This window comes from Gorilla gorilla, chromosome 10, assembly GCF_029281585.2.
Source record: "Gorilla gorilla gorilla isolate KB3781 chromosome 10, NHGRI_mGorGor1-v2.1_pri, whole genome shotgun sequence".
NCBI lineage: Eukaryota > Metazoa > Chordata > Mammalia > Primates > Hominidae > Gorilla > Gorilla gorilla.
The window spans coordinates 117,807,111-117,825,129 of NC_073234.2; positions in this window are offsets into that span (position 1 = coordinate 117,807,111).

Genomic DNA, 18,019 nt, shown 5'->3' on the forward strand with positions numbered 1-18,019 from the left:
AGGTCAGAAGTCTAATGCTGGAGCCACCTGAAGACCCTGACTAGCAGCTAGTCATGCAGACCTCAATGAAGTCTCTCCCTCTCATTGTCTCTTCGATTTTCTCCCCTTTCCCTCTTCTATCTTCTCAGTCTTTTCCCCTCTTCTTTAACCCTCTGCATCCTCACTACCCATAGTGCTCCCAGAAACAACAATAAAGCCTACCAGACTCCAACATTTCTTAATGGGCCCATGAGTTACAGCCTTTGTTGAAACTTAGAGCTAAGAAGAATGTTGGTGATTTTTTGGTACAACCTCTTCAATTTGTGAATGGAGAAATGGAGGTCCAGAAAGGAGACATGATTGTCCAGGGGAAAAAAAAAAGGTTACAGAGCTAGTTAGCGGTAGAATTCAAACAGACCCATGTCTTCTGACTTTCTCTATTAGCCTGCATCTACTGTGCTATGCTCCAGTCACAATGGGGAATTCTCATGCTTTGCATGCTTTGAGGGGTAAATTGTACACTCTTCACGTTTGGTTCCTACAACCACTTTGTAAGAAGGCTATAGCAATTAGTTCATCATGTGTGCTAAGTTCATAAAGAAGGAATGTGCTTTGCTTAAGAATGCTGAGTTTCACCAGAAAGGAAGTAGAAATTTATAAAATAGGAAAGTTCAGGTTTACATAATTTTAGGCCATATGAGTAGAATTTTTATATAGTAGATTCTAAAATTACTGTTTTCCATTATCATGATGTAGAGTCCCAGAACCATTACCCTAGGACAAGGAAAGACTTTGTCTGATGGTTGTGTGTTTGAGTGCAGGAAAAGACAGGATGTGGTTACATAACTTTGGTGTTTTGACCTTGGTCTTGCTTCATTTTGAAGGCTTCTAACCTTGTTTACTGGTGCCCTCATGAGTATGTGGAAGATGAGATCATTGCTTCTCTCACACAACAGTGCAATGAGAACATTATCTGTGACATTATGGAGTCTGGGAATCCAGTGTAGCATCTGACTCAGTCCTAGCCCAGTAGCAGGCCCTCATGGGTTATTTTTTGAGTTGAGTTGAGATGAGGCCTGCAGGTCTGCAGCAAATTACTATTGATGCCATCTTGAACAAGTCGTTTTCTTTCTCCAGGCTCACTCTTGTCTCTTACAAAATAACAGACAAGAACAAGACAACTTCTGACATTCCTTCCCACTCGGAGATTGGCATCCCTTTTTAAAAAAATCCCAGAAATTTGGACTTAGGAGGCCCTTTGAAGTCAATTAGCCCAACCCACAGCTTGTTCAAGGCAGAGCCAGATTATTCAAAGAAGTAGAGATTTGGCAACTTCATGGCTTGTATAATAGTGGAAATCAGCCAAAAAGAATAATTGAGGTTAAAAAGTTATTTGAGGGACAGAATTACTCTCTTTGGTCAATATCCATCACATTAATGAGGAATAGTGAAATCTCTATTTTGCTTTGGTTTTCTCCTTTGCTCTCTACTGATATATAACATATATACATCAGTAAAATGCACAAGTCTTAAGTGTATAGTGTGAGGAATTTTTACATATGTATCTACCCATGTAACTATCTCACAAATCAAGATACAGAACATTTTGACAACTGGAGAAAGCTTCCTCATGCCTTCACTACCTTCTGTCAAGGGATAGATCTAATTTCTATCACTGTAGGTTTGTTTTGCCTAGTTTTGAACTTTATATGAATGGAACCACAGCGTATATAACCCATTGTGCCTGACTTTTCACTCGACCTTGTGTCTAAGATTCATCCATATTGTTGCATATGTCAGGAGTCTTTTTGTTGTTGTTGCAATGTGTGAATTGTAAGACTACCACAACTTAAGAATTCATCAGTGCAGATTATTAGCTACAGATGAGGAGAAAAAGTTAGAAGATTTGTCTCCTAATCTTATTATTAAGTAGCTACATGAACCTCTCTCTGGGCCCATTTTCCTCAACTGTGAATGAAGAGGTCAGGCTAAAGAATCACTAGCAATTTTTCTAATTCTAAAGGCCAAAGAATGTATGTGAATCACAGACCAAACAAGCATCTGGAAGATATGAAAAAAATCACATATTTGACAAAGAACTCATCCTAGAATATGTAAGTGACTCCTACAAATCAATAAGCAAAAAAGAAAAGTCAATTAAAAATGGGAAACATGAGTGTGTGCATGTGTGCGTGGTATTTGCTGCTGTTGTTATAGTAAAGAAAAAAATTGTTCAGTGGGAAACCTTAGGGTCATCATGATGACCATGTAATAAATATTTTCAAGTATGCAGAAATGTTGGGCCATCCACATGATGCAGAAGCTGATTTTTGAAAAAGGATTCCTTTGTATTATTTTCTGTAAGGGAGGCACCATGTTTAATTTTAGTGAATGCATGAAATGCATGTAAAAGGGCTTCATAAACTGTAAAGCTCTCTGCAAATGAAAAGCATTATTATTATTCCAGATACAATATAAGTGCAGCTGACATCAACCACCATTTATCCCAGTTGCAGGTGTAACAACCAACAAGGGTATTTTCCTTTGTTCCTTTGCCACAGCTGTGAGAGAGCATCTGAATCCAATACATAAATAACAGCTGTGATTTTAATTGAGACTTTTGAGTGGATAAGCAAGGTGTACACTGAACGCATAGCAACAGATAGGTTTTCATTTGGGCAGCCACATTATTATTTCCTCAGACTTTGAAAAGGGAAAGTTTTAACAGCCCTCTTGGAAGTGACCCTTGTTTTTCCCCCCACCTGTTCGCAGTTACTGTCACAGAATGCGTCATCACTCTCCCACGCGCACAGTGGGAAAACAAGTTTGCCATCCAGAGCAAAGGGAGTTTTTATGCTGTGTCAGGGATACAAGAGTCTGTGTATGGTTCATTGTCCATTTCCCAATTAGGCTCCCTCCCTAGGCGTTGGAGCTTCCTACCCAGAGAGCCTGCCTGGACTCCTTATCATTTCAGCAGAAATAAGTCGCATGAGAAGCCACTGCAAATCAGATTTTTGCCAGAATGCTTGTGGTCTCTGCCTTGCCCTTTTTTCCCCCAAGATTTTGCAACTCTGTTCTTGTCTTAGGAGGGTGAGAAATTATCCCATCAATGTAATCAACCCAGATTGGTCAACCAAAGGGAATTTGCTTGTTGAATCACATTTGCTGCTAGTATGTTCTTGGACAAGGGTATCTCCATGACTCTGTCCCTTGACTGGGGTGTCTAACTATTGGGTATTCTCTTTCTTGTACTGTGCATAGATGTGTTTCAGACTTTGTATTTGCCCCTTAAAGCTGCCCTTATGATAGATTTAGCAGCTCTGTAGTAATACACACTGAAAACTAATCTAAACACTATATAGTTGTAGAGTGGAAAGAGTTTCAAAGCCCAGCAAATCTGAATTGGAATCAAAATTTATCACTATACCTGGGTGATAGGCCTCAGCTGCCTTATCTGTAAAATGGGGGTAAAAATACCTCCCTAGCTCTGAAGATCATTGTAAGGTCAAGAGAGGCAATGCATGTACACCTTCCCAGAGAGGGTCTGGCCCATAGTAATTGCCTCATAATTAGTGAGAGAGATGATTGTTCCATAAACTGTACAGCTGGGGAAGATCCCCCAATGCAGACACATGGCTAGCCCAAGTTTAACAGCAACTTAATGGCAGATGTAGGAGAAAAGTTAAGATCCAGAGCTTCTTTCTACTACATCTAAGAATTGTTTCCTCAGGTTTGGGGAGGAGACAGCAAAGCTAAACACTTCAAGGTAAATTATGATGCTTTGATGATTTCTTAAGCTGAGTGGCCTATAGTTCACTGGCATAGAAGGAAGGTTTTTGTTTTAGAAATATCATCTCTGCTTATGTTTACAGCATATCTTTCCTGTTCAGCCAGACGCATCCATATTGCTTTGAGGAGAGTTAGCATTGTTAGATTAGGACAGCAAAAAGAAAGAAACTGAGGCCGGGCGCGGTGGCTCACGCCTGTAATCCCAGCACTTTGGGAGGCCGAGGTGGGCGGATCACGAGGTCAGGAGATCGAGACCACGGTGAAACCCCATCTCTACTAAAAATACAAAAAAAAAATTAGCCGGGCGCAGTGGCGGGCGCCTGTAGTCCCAGCTACTCGGGAGGCTGAGGCAGGAGAATGGCGTGAACCCGGGAGGCGGAGCTTGCAGTGAGCCGAGATTGCACCACTGCACTCCAGCCTGGGCGACAGAGCGAGACTCCGTCTCAAAAAAAAAAAAAAAAAAAAAGAAAGAAACTGATAAAATAGATTCTTGCACCCCACAATAGAAACATGGATTCGAATGCTAAAGTGTTGACTTGCAAGAGCCAGGTTCTTAATGAGAGAGGAAGAAGCTTGAGAATCCAAAGAGAAGGTCTTTAAGGAAGCAAGTTGTCCATGACATAAAGTTAGGTTACAAAGAGAACAGGGGAAGAACCAGGTCACCCCATCCCCTCTCTGGGCTAGTGGGTAGTTGATAGTGACCTGATTGGAGGAGGGAGAAAAGTGGTGGGCTGAGGGTTGGGATGAAGACGCTAGAGGGGACCATGGGGAGGAGACCTGGCAAGTATAAGTGGACAGTGTACCTTGCTTTGCCATTTAGGGGAGGGCCATGTTAGCTGTCTCTCTCAGCCTTTGCTGTTGAGAACCTTCTGTAAACATATGCTTACATATCAACCCATAGATTTTCAGCAGAAGTGATACCCCACAATGTCCCCAGATTTTGCTAAGGTCCATATGAGTTATCTATTTGGATATCTCTTTTTCAGTGACCACGGTCACTAATAAATACCGTGACACATAGGCATGATTTCCAGAAGATGCCTGGAGATGTGGAGCATAGGCCCTCAGCATTTGTACTGGATGCAGCAACCATCCTCATATCCTAGGTTTAATTTTAGGAGTTAATACAGCATGGCAATTAAGAATGTGGTCTCTGGCATCAGACTGACTGCCTTAGATCCTGATTCTCTCCTCTTATTAGCTGGGAAATTTTGAGGAAGTTTATAAAACCCTTAGATTCTTAGCTTCCTTGTCTCCTCGATCACAGTATCATAATTTCTGCAACATAGTTTGCAGTGACTAAATAAATTAATACACAGGAAGGACTTGTTAGAACAATGCCTGCTACATAGTATAGTTTAATAATTGCTTGTTGTAGTTGTTCTTACTGCCTGTGACCAGCCAAATTTGTGTGTGTGTGTGTGTGTGTGTGTGTGTGTGTGTGTGTGTGTATGGTACAGAGCTAACAATCTCTGACAGCTTTTTTTTTTTTTTTTGCAATAACAAACAGAGAAGTTATTTATTTACTATTTCACCTTTCTGGGGTTGTTAATTTGATTTTCTACTCATTCATTTGTATATGCTTTTAAGAAATATTTATGGAGCCCCTTCTAGGTGCCTATCAGGCACTGGGCTAACTGCTGGGGATAAAATGGCATGTAAGATAGGCATATCCCTGCCCTTATGTAGTTTACAACTACAACTAGTCTATTCCAATAACTCTTTTCCCTTTATCTGATTTTGGGGCCTGGGCCAATCTCCTGAGCACATTTCCTAGTGCTGGCAATCGGGGTCCTGCAGCAGGCCATAAAAGGCATGGTATATGGGTTTAATAATGTCAGGGGAAATTTTCAGTTAATCCCTTGGACTGTGGGTACACCCAGGATTCAAAGGCCAGACCAAAACGGCACGAAGAGAAACAGAGAACTGGTAATTATCTGGTGAATTGGGTCATGTGGAAAGCCAAACTAAATTACTTTCGCCAAGGAAAAAATGATTTTTTTTCTCTTCAAATGAATTTGTTTTGGTGAGATTTTCCTAGGGTCTTCCCTTCCTTGCTTTGCATTATTCAACCAGGTATTTCCTAGAAACCAGCACAGCATGGGTAAAATATAAAGACAAGGACTTCGAGGGAAATGAAAACTGCTCGTCCATGGGGTATTTGGGGAACCCTGGTCTTATTCCCAATATATAACATATAAGGAAAATTGTACTAAGTTGACAGTGCTACCATAAATCCAGTCAGCTCGTAGGTGCTCTAATTTTGAACTAAATCTGACAGCTTCTGTTTATTTGTGAAACAGATGTTTTAAGTTAAACATTTCTTATGTCTTTTTGTTCAAAATTATATCATATTATAATTTTGCATTTCTAAGGCAAAAACAAATGAAGGGAACATGCTTAATTTTTAGGTTATGAGTAATTTATTATACTTTTAATAGAGGATTTCAATGTATTCACCATCCAGGAAATGGTAATGGAAATTGCCTACTTCAACATGTAATCTATAAAATCTTGTTAAATAGTGTAATGAGAATTTGTCACTTTGTCACCTAGCTGACCTTTTACAACCCTGAAACTCAAAGTGAAGTGACACCTCCCTCAATTCAGATGAAATGCCTGCATATTTTACTGTGTTTTCACCAAGAAATCCCTTCAGCCAAAATTTCAGCTAGTCCAAGTCAATTTTTAAGCAAAGTGCATAACCAGAAATTGGCACAAACATTTGTGTATCATCCTTTCCATATTCAAAAGCTGTCTGAGACTCATTTGATTAAGCATAAAAATAACTCTGTGAATGTCATTAGAAAGGCTGCGAACATTCCATGTCTGGTCCCTTGAATTTGTATTCTGGGGATGCATTATTAAGTCACTGCTAAGTCGTTTCTCTTGTAAGAACCTGATCATGCTCTCTAGAGTCTGAAAAAATTATTTTCATTTTGAGTTTAGAAGGCTTAGTTTTTCTATTTCCGTTCAACAGAAAGGAAACAGCTGGTAAGTTAGGGAAGGCCAGTGTATTTGGCTACTGTAATCTCCACTGCCTTCCCTGGTTAACAGAATATCTTTATTCCAACCAGGGCTCCCTCCCTGCCAAATCTCCTTATTAAACTAAATTGTGATTAGGAAAGAATAAATGACATTTTATTTCATATGTGGCTCCTTTCAAACTTCCATACTCCTCTTTAAGTTTTCCTCTTACAAAACTTTTCCTTGGCCTTGGGCATTTCTCCTCCTTGGCAGACCTTCAACATTGCAAAGTTCCTGACAAGTCTTGTAGACTACTACTGCATGAAGCACCTCCTCATTCGTTCCTGTGGGATCAACTGTTATCCATGCACTTATTCATTCCATAAACATTAATTCTTACACACAAAATGGCCCTGTGTATTCTAGACTCAAGTGGTCGTCTCTGAGGATCACGTATTGGTTCAAAAATGGGATGCTGTTTCTCTCTCTCAGATTTGTTTTTCTGTTAGGTGCAGGTGCTTTTTTCCAAAGTCAAGGAAGTCCAAAATGCAGGTTGCATATTGGTGGAATGGGTTCCAAATGTGGACAGATGTTGACAGAAGTGTGTCAGTTGGGGAGTTTATTACAAATGGATATTTAGGGTCCCAGTTTCTAGAAGTTCTGAGCCAGTTGGGTGGGGCTCAGAGGTTTCTTACGTGCAGCTATATGTTGTCCCACTGATGTGTAGGGCTAGAGTGGTAGCAGCGGATGTGGAGAAAGAGGATGGATTGAAAAACGACCTAGGAGGCAGACTGTGCAGGGCTTGATGGCCACAGATAGTTGTAGGAGTGAGAACAGAGGAGTTGAAGATAACCTGTGTATACATATTTGTTCTTAGTTCATTTGCAAAAACAAAAAGAATACTACTTATTTCAGCAATGGAAAATTACCCAGGATTGTTTCAACAAGGCAACACTAAAAATATTCCCCAAACAATTCTGTGGTATCAAAAAATAAATACCAGATGGAGTATACACTTTTTGATTGACTGCAAGGAGTTTATTGAAGGTTGAAAGAAAGTAAAACTTAATGTTGCATTTAGCAAAGACTTTGACTTTTCTCCTTTGTACATTCAACCTGGGGCCATAGTGAAAGTCATATTGGGGATAAAGTGTCACTATATATTTGTAATTCAGAACTTCAAAAGGACCTTCTCTGTTGATGTAGTTTTCTACTAAAGTTGTCTTGCCTGCCACAATGAGCATTTTTTTTTTTTTCTGAGACAGGGTCCCACTCCATTGGCCAGGTGCAGTGGTGTCATAATGGCTCACTGTAGCCTTGACTTCTCGGGCTCAATAGATCCTCCTACCTCAACCTCCCAAGAAGCTTGAAGCACAGGTATGTGCTGCCACATCCAGCTAATTTTTTGTAATTTTTTTTTAAGAGACAGAGTTTCACCATGTTGCCTGGCTGGTCTCAAACTCCTGGGCTCAAGCGATCCACCCACCTCTACCTCTCAAAGTGCTGGAATTCCAGGCATGAGCCATCATGCCTGCCCCACAATGATCATTTTATACCTTTTACGCTCACTTCAAACTTTCACCCTCCAGCCCACTTCTTCACCATTATCCTCACTTTGAGTGATGGCCTTGAACTCTACCTCATGGAGAAGATAGACATTATCACATAGGCACACCCTACTTTTTCTGCTAAGTCTATAAACCTACTTGCAGCTGCACTTTTTTTTTCTTCTTCTCGCCCCACCATTGTCATCAAGGAAGTAACATTTCTCCTGCAAGATTCTGGATTTTATGCCTTCTTATCTTCTCAAGGACTTCATCAAGTTTTCTCTTTTCTCTCTTTTTTACCTTTAGCCTCTAACTTTATACTGGATCATTTTTTTAAATTTCCATAGGTTTTTTGGGGAACAAGTGGCATTTGGTTACATGAGTAAGTTCTTTGGTGGTGATTTGTGAGATTTTGGTGCACCCATCACCTGAGCAGTATACACTGAACCCAATTTGTAGTCTTTTATCCCTCACCCCCTTCCCACCCTTTCCCCCTGAGTCCCCAAAGTCCATTGTGTCATTCTTATGCCTTTCCATCCTCATAGCTTAGCTCCCACTTATGAGTGAGAACATACAATGTTTGGTTTTCCATTCCTGAATTATTTCACTTAGAATAATAGTCTCCAATCCTATCCAGGTTGTTGTGAATGCCATTAATTCATTCCTTATTTATGGCTGAGTAGCATTCTGTCATTTACATTTACATATATACACACATATATATAATACATATAATACACACACACATATATATATCTCACAGTTTCTTTATCTACTCGATTGATGAGCATTTGGGTTGGTTCCACATGTTTGCAATTGCGAATTGTGCTGCTATAAACATACATGTGCCAGTATCTTTTTTGTACAATGACTTCTTTCCCTCTGGATAGTTACCCAGTAGTGGGATTGCTGGATCAAATGGTAAGTTCTACTTCTCATTCTTCAAATAATCTCCACAGTGTTTTCCATAGTGGTTGTACTAGTTTACATTCCCACAAGCAGTTTAGAAGTGTTCCCTTTTCACTGCATCCAAGACAACATCTATTATTTTTTGATATTTTGATTATGGTTATTCTTGAAGGAATAAGGTGGTAACACATTGTGGTTTTGATTTGCATTTCCCTGATCATTAGTGATATTGAGCATTTTTTCATGTTTGTTGGCCATTTCTATAACTTTTTTCGAAGATGTATAGGTTGTGATTTTCTCCTACTCTGTGGGTTGTCTGTTTACTCTACTGACTGTTCCTTTTGCCATGCGAAAGCTCTTTAGTTTAATTAAGTCCAAGCTATTTATCTTTGTTTTTATTGCATTTGCTTTTGGGTTCTTGGTCATTAAATCCTTGCATAAGCCAATGTCTAGAGGGGTTTTTCTGATGTTATCTTCTAAAATTTTTATAGTTTCAGGTCTTACATTTAAGTCTTTGATCCATCTTGAGTTGATTTTTGTATGAGGTGAGAGATGAGGATCCAGTTTCATTCTCCTACCTGTGGCTTGCCAATTATCTCAGCACCATTTGTTGAATAGGATGTCTTTTCCCCACTTTATGTTTTTGTTTCCTTTGTCTAAGATCAGTTTGCTGTAAGTATTTGAGTTTATTCTGGGTTCTCTATTCTATTCCATCAGTCTAGGTGCCTATTTTTATACCAGTACCATGTTGTTTTGGTGACTATGGCCTTATAGTATAGTTTGAAATCCGGTAATTTGATGCCTCCAGATTTGTTCTTTTTGCTTAGTCTTGCATTGGCTATGTGGGCTCTTTTTGCTTCCATATGAATTTTAGGATTGTTTTTTCTAGTTCTGTGAAGAATGATGGTGGTATTTTGATGGGAATTGCATTGAATTTGCAGATTCCTCTTGGCAGTATGGTCATTTTCACAATATTGATGCTACCCATCCATGAACGTGGGATTTGTTCAATTTGTTTGTGTCTTCTATGATTTCTTTCCACAGTGTTTTATAGTTTTCCTTGTAGAGGTCTTTTACCTCCTTGGTTAGGTACATTCTTAAGTATTTTATTTTATTTTTGCAGCTATTGTAGAAGGGGCTGAGTTCTTGATTTGTTCTCAGCTTGGTCACTGTTGGTGTGTAGAAGAGCTACTGATTTGTGCATATTAATTTCACATCCAGAAGCTTTGCTGAATTCTTTTATCAGTTCTGGGAGCTTTCTGGCAGAGTCTTTAGGGTTTTCTAGGTAAACAATCATATCATCAGCAAACAGCAACAGTTTGACTTCCTCTTTACCAATTTGTATGCCTTTATTTCTTTATCTTGTCTGATTGCTCTAGCTAGGACTTCCAGTACTATGTTGAAGAAGAGTGGTGAGAGTGAGCATCCTTGTCTTCTTCCAGTTCTCAGAGGGAATGCTTTCAACTTTTCCCTATTCACTATTATGTTGGTTGCAGGTTTGTCATTTTACTTTGTCATTTCTGTTAGCATCAATACCTTTTCTAGCATCTTCCATTAAAAAAAATCTCTTAATTCCACAGCCCTGTTTCTCTGATTCCTCCTGGTCAACATTCTTTCTAAAAGTCTTCTACACATTTTTTTCTTCATTTCCACACCTCTCACTCATTCTTTACTTCAGCCTCAATGTGATGTTTGTTCTAATTCACCAAAGCTACTCACGAAAAGCACAAATATCCTTTACATTATAAAATACCTTACTGAATATTTTATTACCTTTCAATGCAGTAGGACACTAACTGGCTCCTTGCAACACTTTGTCGTCCTGACATTAATTTGGGGGAAATTCCCAGCCATTATTATTTCAAATATTTCTTTTGCTTTTTTTTCTTCTCCTTCTGGTGTTCCTATTGTACATATGTTACACCATTTGTAGTTGTCCTACAGTCCCTGGATATTTTGTACTGTTTTTGTCCCCAGTATTTGTTCTCTTTGCTTTTCAGTTTTTAAGTTTCTATTGCTGTATCCTCATGCTCAGAGATTCTTTCCTCAACTGTGTCCAGTCTACTAAGAAGCCCATCAAAGTCATTCTTTATTTCTGTTATGGTGTTTTTGATGTCTAGCATTTCTATTTCATTCTTTCTTAGGATTTCCATCTGTTTGCTTACATTGTCCATGTGTTCTTGGATGCTATCTCCTTTATCCATTAGAGCCCTTGGCATGTTAATCACAGTTGTTTTAAATTCCTGGTCTGATAATTCCAATATCCCTGCCATATTTTGTTCTGATGCTTGCTCTGTCTTTTCAAATGATGTTTTTGTCTTTTGGTATGGTTTATAATTTTTTGGCAGTTGGATGTGATGTATCAGGTAAGTAAGCCCCTTGTAATGTGGGGTAAGCTGTGGGGAGCAGGCAAGCCATCTATAGTCATATACTTAGGTCTCAGTCCTTTAGTGAGTCTATGCCTTTGAACTGTGAACTTCAGAAGTATTTCTCAGTTTTTTCTTCCCTTTTAGGTGGAACAGAATGGCTAGAGTGGGATGGAGTTGGGTATTTCCTTTCCCCCAGGTCAGTTAGTTTCTGATGATACCCTAGGGGGTTAGATTCTGATTAATTAGTTTATTCTGGGGAAGATCTTGTTAAGAACAGAATTCCCCGGCCTATTTCAAAATGGTTCCCTTTACCCTCCCCCTGATGGAAACATGAGGGGATTTTTCTCTTAGGCTTACTGTGGGAACTTGGTTGAGCTCCTGAGACCCCTAAAGTTTTTAATTATCTGGCTTGTCAGCACTGAGTCCCCAGTAATTAGTCAATTACAGTTCAGGTGTTCCTCCACAGCACTAGTTCCCATGGCAGTTTCTGCTCATGAGCATGTCCTGGGAAGCCATGATTCCCTGTATTTGCCTCTGTCTCCAGTCTTGTGGATAGCAGTTTGCCTTGTGTCTTCCCCTCTCTTATGGATCCAAAAAGAGTTGTTGATTGTTCATTCTGTTCAGGTTTTTACTTGTTTTGAGAATGGAGTTTTGACTTCTAAGATCCTTACCTGCAAGACCGGAAACTGGAAGTTCCTATGTTAAGAACAGACTGTAGAAGATGAAAGGATGGAGTATTATTTTTCTAGAGATGCCACAACATACTACCACAAACAGAGTGGCTTAAGCCAATAGAAATGTATTCTCTCACAGTTCTGGAGGCCAGAAATAAGACATCAAGGTGTCAGCAGGGCCATGCTCTCTCTCTGAAAGCTCTAGAGGAGAATCCTTCCTTGCATCTTACAGCTCTGGTGGCTTCTGGCATTCCTTGGATTGTGGAAGCACAACTCCAGTCTCTGCCTCCCTCTTCACATGGCCTTTCCCCATGTATCAGTGTCTCTGTCCAAATCACCCTCTCCTTGCTCTTAGAAAGACACCATTTATTGGATTTAGGATCCACCCTAGATCAAGAATGATTCAGTCATGGGATTCTTAACTAACTACATCTGCAAAGACTCCATTTCCAAACAAGGTCACATTAATAAGTGTGTGTGTGCGGGCGGTAGGGCTCAAATATATCTTTTTGAGGGATACGGTTCAACCCACTACAGCATTAAGTAACCAAATTAAATTTTAAGTGAGCAGTGGCAGGGCTTATGATGACAGTGTATATATGAAGATTTGGTGTATGTTTCTAGGGGAGATATTATGAGATTTGCTGATGGATTTCATTTGGAGTGTGACAGAAAGAACAGCATCAAAAATGACTTCGACTTTTGACTTGACATAGGATGAATAGGACTTTTGATCTGACATAGGGTGAATTTACTGATCTAGAAAGATGCAAGTTTTGGGGTGAGAGGACTGTGAAGACTTTCCCCAATTACTTTAATAATATAGCATAGAATTTAAGAGCAACACCTCTGGAGGCAAATAGACCTGGGCTCACAAATAATGTTAACATACCTTGGGGTATGTTACTTAATCTCCCTGGGTCTTGGGATTCCCATTTGCAAAATGGGTATAATAAAAATAATACCTCTCTCATAATATTATTGGAATGATTTCACATGATTATGCATGTGAGCTATTAATAGTCAGTGGCAAACAGCAGTACTTCTCCTGTAAATCTTATCTATTAATCTCATTTTGAAAGGAGCCTACAGAGATTTGGAAGACCCCTTCAAATGCACCATTCTTTTATTCTGACATCACTTTGGTGGATTAGGAAGACTGATGTGGGCAGCAGCATATAGATTAGACTGGGGTGGGAAGAGAAGGAGGCAGGGAACGTACTAAGTTGTCCATTGAGAGATGTCAGTGGCATGAGAATAGTGGGGAGAGAGAAAACAGAGAGGACGTTATTGAGGGAACTGCACAGGACCTGGCAAATGATGCACTGCGAGAAAAGATAAAGATGTCTGACTTTCTAACTCTGGAAAGTTGGAACACAGTCACTGATGAAAGTGGCAAAGTGGAAGTGTAGAGTAACCTTGGGTGAGAAAGGGGAAGGAGCATATTCAGTTTAGACTCACCAGATTGAAGTACTGACAGTATAAGAAATTAGGCACCAAGTAGAATCATGGCATGCAGTAAGTGCTCCATATCTGAATGGTTGGTAGAACTAGGTCAGTACTGTCCAATAGACATATGAGAGCCACAGATGTAAGCCATGGGTCATTTAAATTTTCCTAGTAGCCACATTAAAAAAAGTAGAATGAAACTAATTTTGATAATATGTTTTATTTAACCTAATATAGCCAAAATACTTTCATTCCAATATGTAATTGCCATAAAATATTGATTATGTTATATTCTTTTTTTCAGGCTAAGTTTTTGAAATCCCATATGTATTTTATACCCGCAGCATGTCCCAATTTGTACTAGCCATATCTCGAGTGCTCACTAGCTGCTGTATTGGACAGTATAATTCTAGGTGGAGGTGATTGTCAGGCAGTAGATTATGATAACTGCACTTCGAAAGACAGGCATCAATCTAAAATCACCTGTATGGAAGAGGAAACCAGGTAATTAGGATGAACTTTGTAAGAGAGAGAATACTAAAAGAGAAGGGAACCTAAGACAGAATGGGGGAACAATTCACTTTGCAAAGGTTTGGTTTTTCCATTAGACTGCCCAGCCCCTGAAAAGAGGTGAATTAGTAATAGTGATTCAATGCATGTTTTTAACATATTGACCTCTTGGTTTTTTAATTCTACTATTTGCAAGCATCTTGTTCATGTATTTGTTTATTGTCCGTCTTCTCATTACCATAATGTAAATCTGTTTTGCTCACAATTATATTTCCAGAATAACATCTCTCACACATTAGTGCTCAGTAAATGCCTGTGAGATAAAAGTCTAATCTCTACCTTCAGAAAATTTACAATATGATGGGTAAAAAACCATTACATAGAGGAAAATTATACTAATGATAGATTCATAGAGAATTAGATTCCTGATGAATGATATTGCTAAGGCTGGGTCCAGGAGTTCAACACAGAGAAAGAGTCATTGATTTTGGAGGAGCCTAGAAATACAGAATTGAAACATGGTCTATGCCTTAAATGATGGCTAGCCTTTGAATATTTGGGAAGCAAGGGGAAGCTTTCCAAGTAGGGTGAATGACTTATGCAAAGGTGTGGTGCATGTGAATATTTTAGTTGCAATAGCTATGAAGAAAAAGAAAGATATCAAATTGAAAATGGTGGCCACTGAAGTTTTTCATAAGGTATGCCAAGCAAAACTTTAAAAATGCTATATCAAATGGATTGAGAGAGGAGTACTGGTGAGCAGCCATTTCAATTGTCCAGAAGGCAATAAGGATTGGACTAATAAGAGTGATGCCTTTGGGGGTAGGAGGAGGAAAGATATAAGAGATGTTTGAATAATGGCCTTAGCATATTTTGATCTCTATTTTTAAAAAGAGGCTGTTATTTAGCATAAATGACCTTGAAGGATGACCTAATGAGCACTGGATGTTTGAATGTGTTGCTGAGGAAAACTCCAAGGTTCTGAACTTGGTTGACTGAATTATGGTGCCATAGACAGAAAGTTCCAAATAGCAAATTGCTTTTAGAGGTGAAGACTAGAGAGGAAAATGGGTTGAAGTCAAAGTGTTGGAAGATATCCACGTGGAAATTTCCAGTAAGCCTTCAGATGACTAAGGGATTCAGAGAATGTAGGCTCTTTCCAAATCTTCTGTTCTTTTTGCCTATATAGAAAGTGTTTACTTTATGTGTTTCGTTGTGGCTCTGTTGATTACATTTTTATGTGTGGTTTGGAGCTCCTCTGGCTTCAGACCTGTATTTGTTTTGGGCATAGTTGGAGTAGAGTGCTAACAAGCTCAAGGTCATAGGTTTGATCCCCAAAAGGGCCAGTTAGTTTCATGGAGAGGAAAATTGCATTCCATGGTTCACAGACTTGACCCCTAATCCTGTCTGCTTGTCTCAAAACTGTCTAGCATTGGTCCCAAGGGGGCCCAGTGAGAAAGTGTGAGCAGTTGTGTGTGCAATCTATTTAAACTACTGGAAGAATAACTCCAAGTGGGTTTATCTAGGTTGCTTCTTCAGGAAGTTTTGTCCGCCCTCCTTCCTCAACTCTTGGGACAGAGATCACCTTTTCAGAGACAACACCATGAACAAATGCACATGAAACTCTCATGCTCATGTCTGCCTGCATCTGCATTCCTATGTTCATTTACTTCTCAAGCAAAGGGCAGTGTGAGCACCCAGGAGCGTATAGTTCTTTGGTACAAGTGTCTGCTTGTAAGTATTGGAGTATTATCAGTTTGACTTTGAGAACTGGCTTACCAGTGTTGTACAAAAAAGCCCTAGAGAGCATGAATGTGCCCAAAAGACTCTCTAAGCAAACCTTTCCCCAACAGATTTTCCTTATCAGACTGCTTTTGCTTGCTTCATACTTTTACTGGGAAATATAAGTCAACACAGAATTCTTGTCAATTGGTCATACAAGGATACAGCATAGAATGCTCAGTGTTCTTGAGAAGAATGCCGGTATCCATAAAACAACTCCTAAACAAACCCACAGAAGGCATCTTCCACACAAGTACAGAGTTACCAGCACCTGCTGGGATGGCATCTAAAATCTGTTTTTTTGGATACTGCATTTTCAAAAATCAGTCTTAGAGGTTCTCAAATTGCTTTTTCAGTTAACAGATATACCCTGGGTCCTACAAGAGTTACCCTGAAGAGGACTTGGAATAATGCTATGCACACACTGAAAGATTCAAAATAAATCTTCATGTCTTGAAAAGGACTTGAAAATTCTTTTCAAGTTCACTTCTCTTTCAGGGAATTGGAGATTGCTACACCAGGGATATTTCTCTTATTTGGCATTGTGGAAAATTTTGAAGGCTGAGAAGTAAGAGACCAGACCATCAAATCTTATTTCATTGATTTCTAAGAATAATAGTGATGTCTTAAAAGAATATGTTATGGAATAAATATGACTAAAAGTAAAAGGCAGAATAAAATTATATGTTGATGAATCCAGCAAAACTGGTTGAAAAATTCTTAGTGTTTGGTTTGTACACAGACAAGCAAAATACTTATTTGCATTGTTCCTTCAAATTGATTACATTGAAGATAAATTATTTTAACATTATAAAGGGACAGCCTGAAAATATCAAATAAGTAGTTAAAAATTATTACATGAAAACTTTGCATGTCTGCTGGCTGGGCTGGGCTGGGCTGGAGTGAAGAAAGATAAAGAATTATGACACAGTAAGAAAATGTTAAACTTGAAATTTTTACATCTACGTTGTGGTGCAAGGATCTGCACTAGCACTTTTTACCTGATTTTTCTGGTCAGAGTCAAATTAGGGGGAAATGTGGTCAGTGTCAGAAATGTTGAGGCTATGAGTTAAGAGTATATATAGAAAACGGTGTGACACACACCGGGACCTGTCAAGGGGTGGGGGGCTGGGGGAGGGACAGCATTAGGAGAAATACCTAATGTAGATGATGGGTTGATGGGTGCAGTAAACCACCATGGCACATGTATACCTATGTAACAAGGCTGCACGTTCTGCACATGTACCCCAGAACTTAAAGTATAATTAAAAATAAAAAATAAAAAAAAGAAAGAAAATGATGTAACAAAGCCAATGGAGAGAATTCTACTTTGGCTATCTTAGATCCTTAATTAATACTCTCATTCTTAATAATAGCAGAAGTAATGATAATAGAAGTAATAGTAAAAATACCAGAAACCACACAAAACGAGCTGATAAGCAGACAAGTGCTGGACTATGCCAGTGGTTTCATCTAGCCACAGAAAAATTAAAAAAGATGAAAAAATTAAATTAATGATGAGTTTTCTATAAAGCTTAATTTACACAATTAAAGAATCTGCCCTTTTTTCTTAGGTTATATTCTTGCCATGTTTTTAAAAAATTAATTCATTTTCAGTGATACAATGGTGATGATAGATGATTTTTTTATTTCCTTATTTTAGGCAAATAAAGATTTTGACACCTCAGGTTGATTTTTCTCAATTTCTACTTTTATTTTTGGAAATTTCAATATTTTGAGAAATCTAGAAGTTTAGGAACTATTGTATGACAAGGTTTAATCCTTAAACACTAATTTGAGGCAGATATTGCTGTTATTATCAAAATGAGAGGAAACTAAACCCCACAGAAGTCGTTTTAATTTGTCCAAAGCACATATTAGAGCATGACACAAGCCCACATCTGCCTGATTTCAGCACTTGTTTCTTACTACTATGTAATTCCTGTTTGTACTAGTTAGGGCCTAGTAAGGAGAGCAGAAACCCTTCTAGACCAGGCATTTTAAACAGAGAGGATTCTTTTTTTTTTTTTTTTTTTTTTTTAAG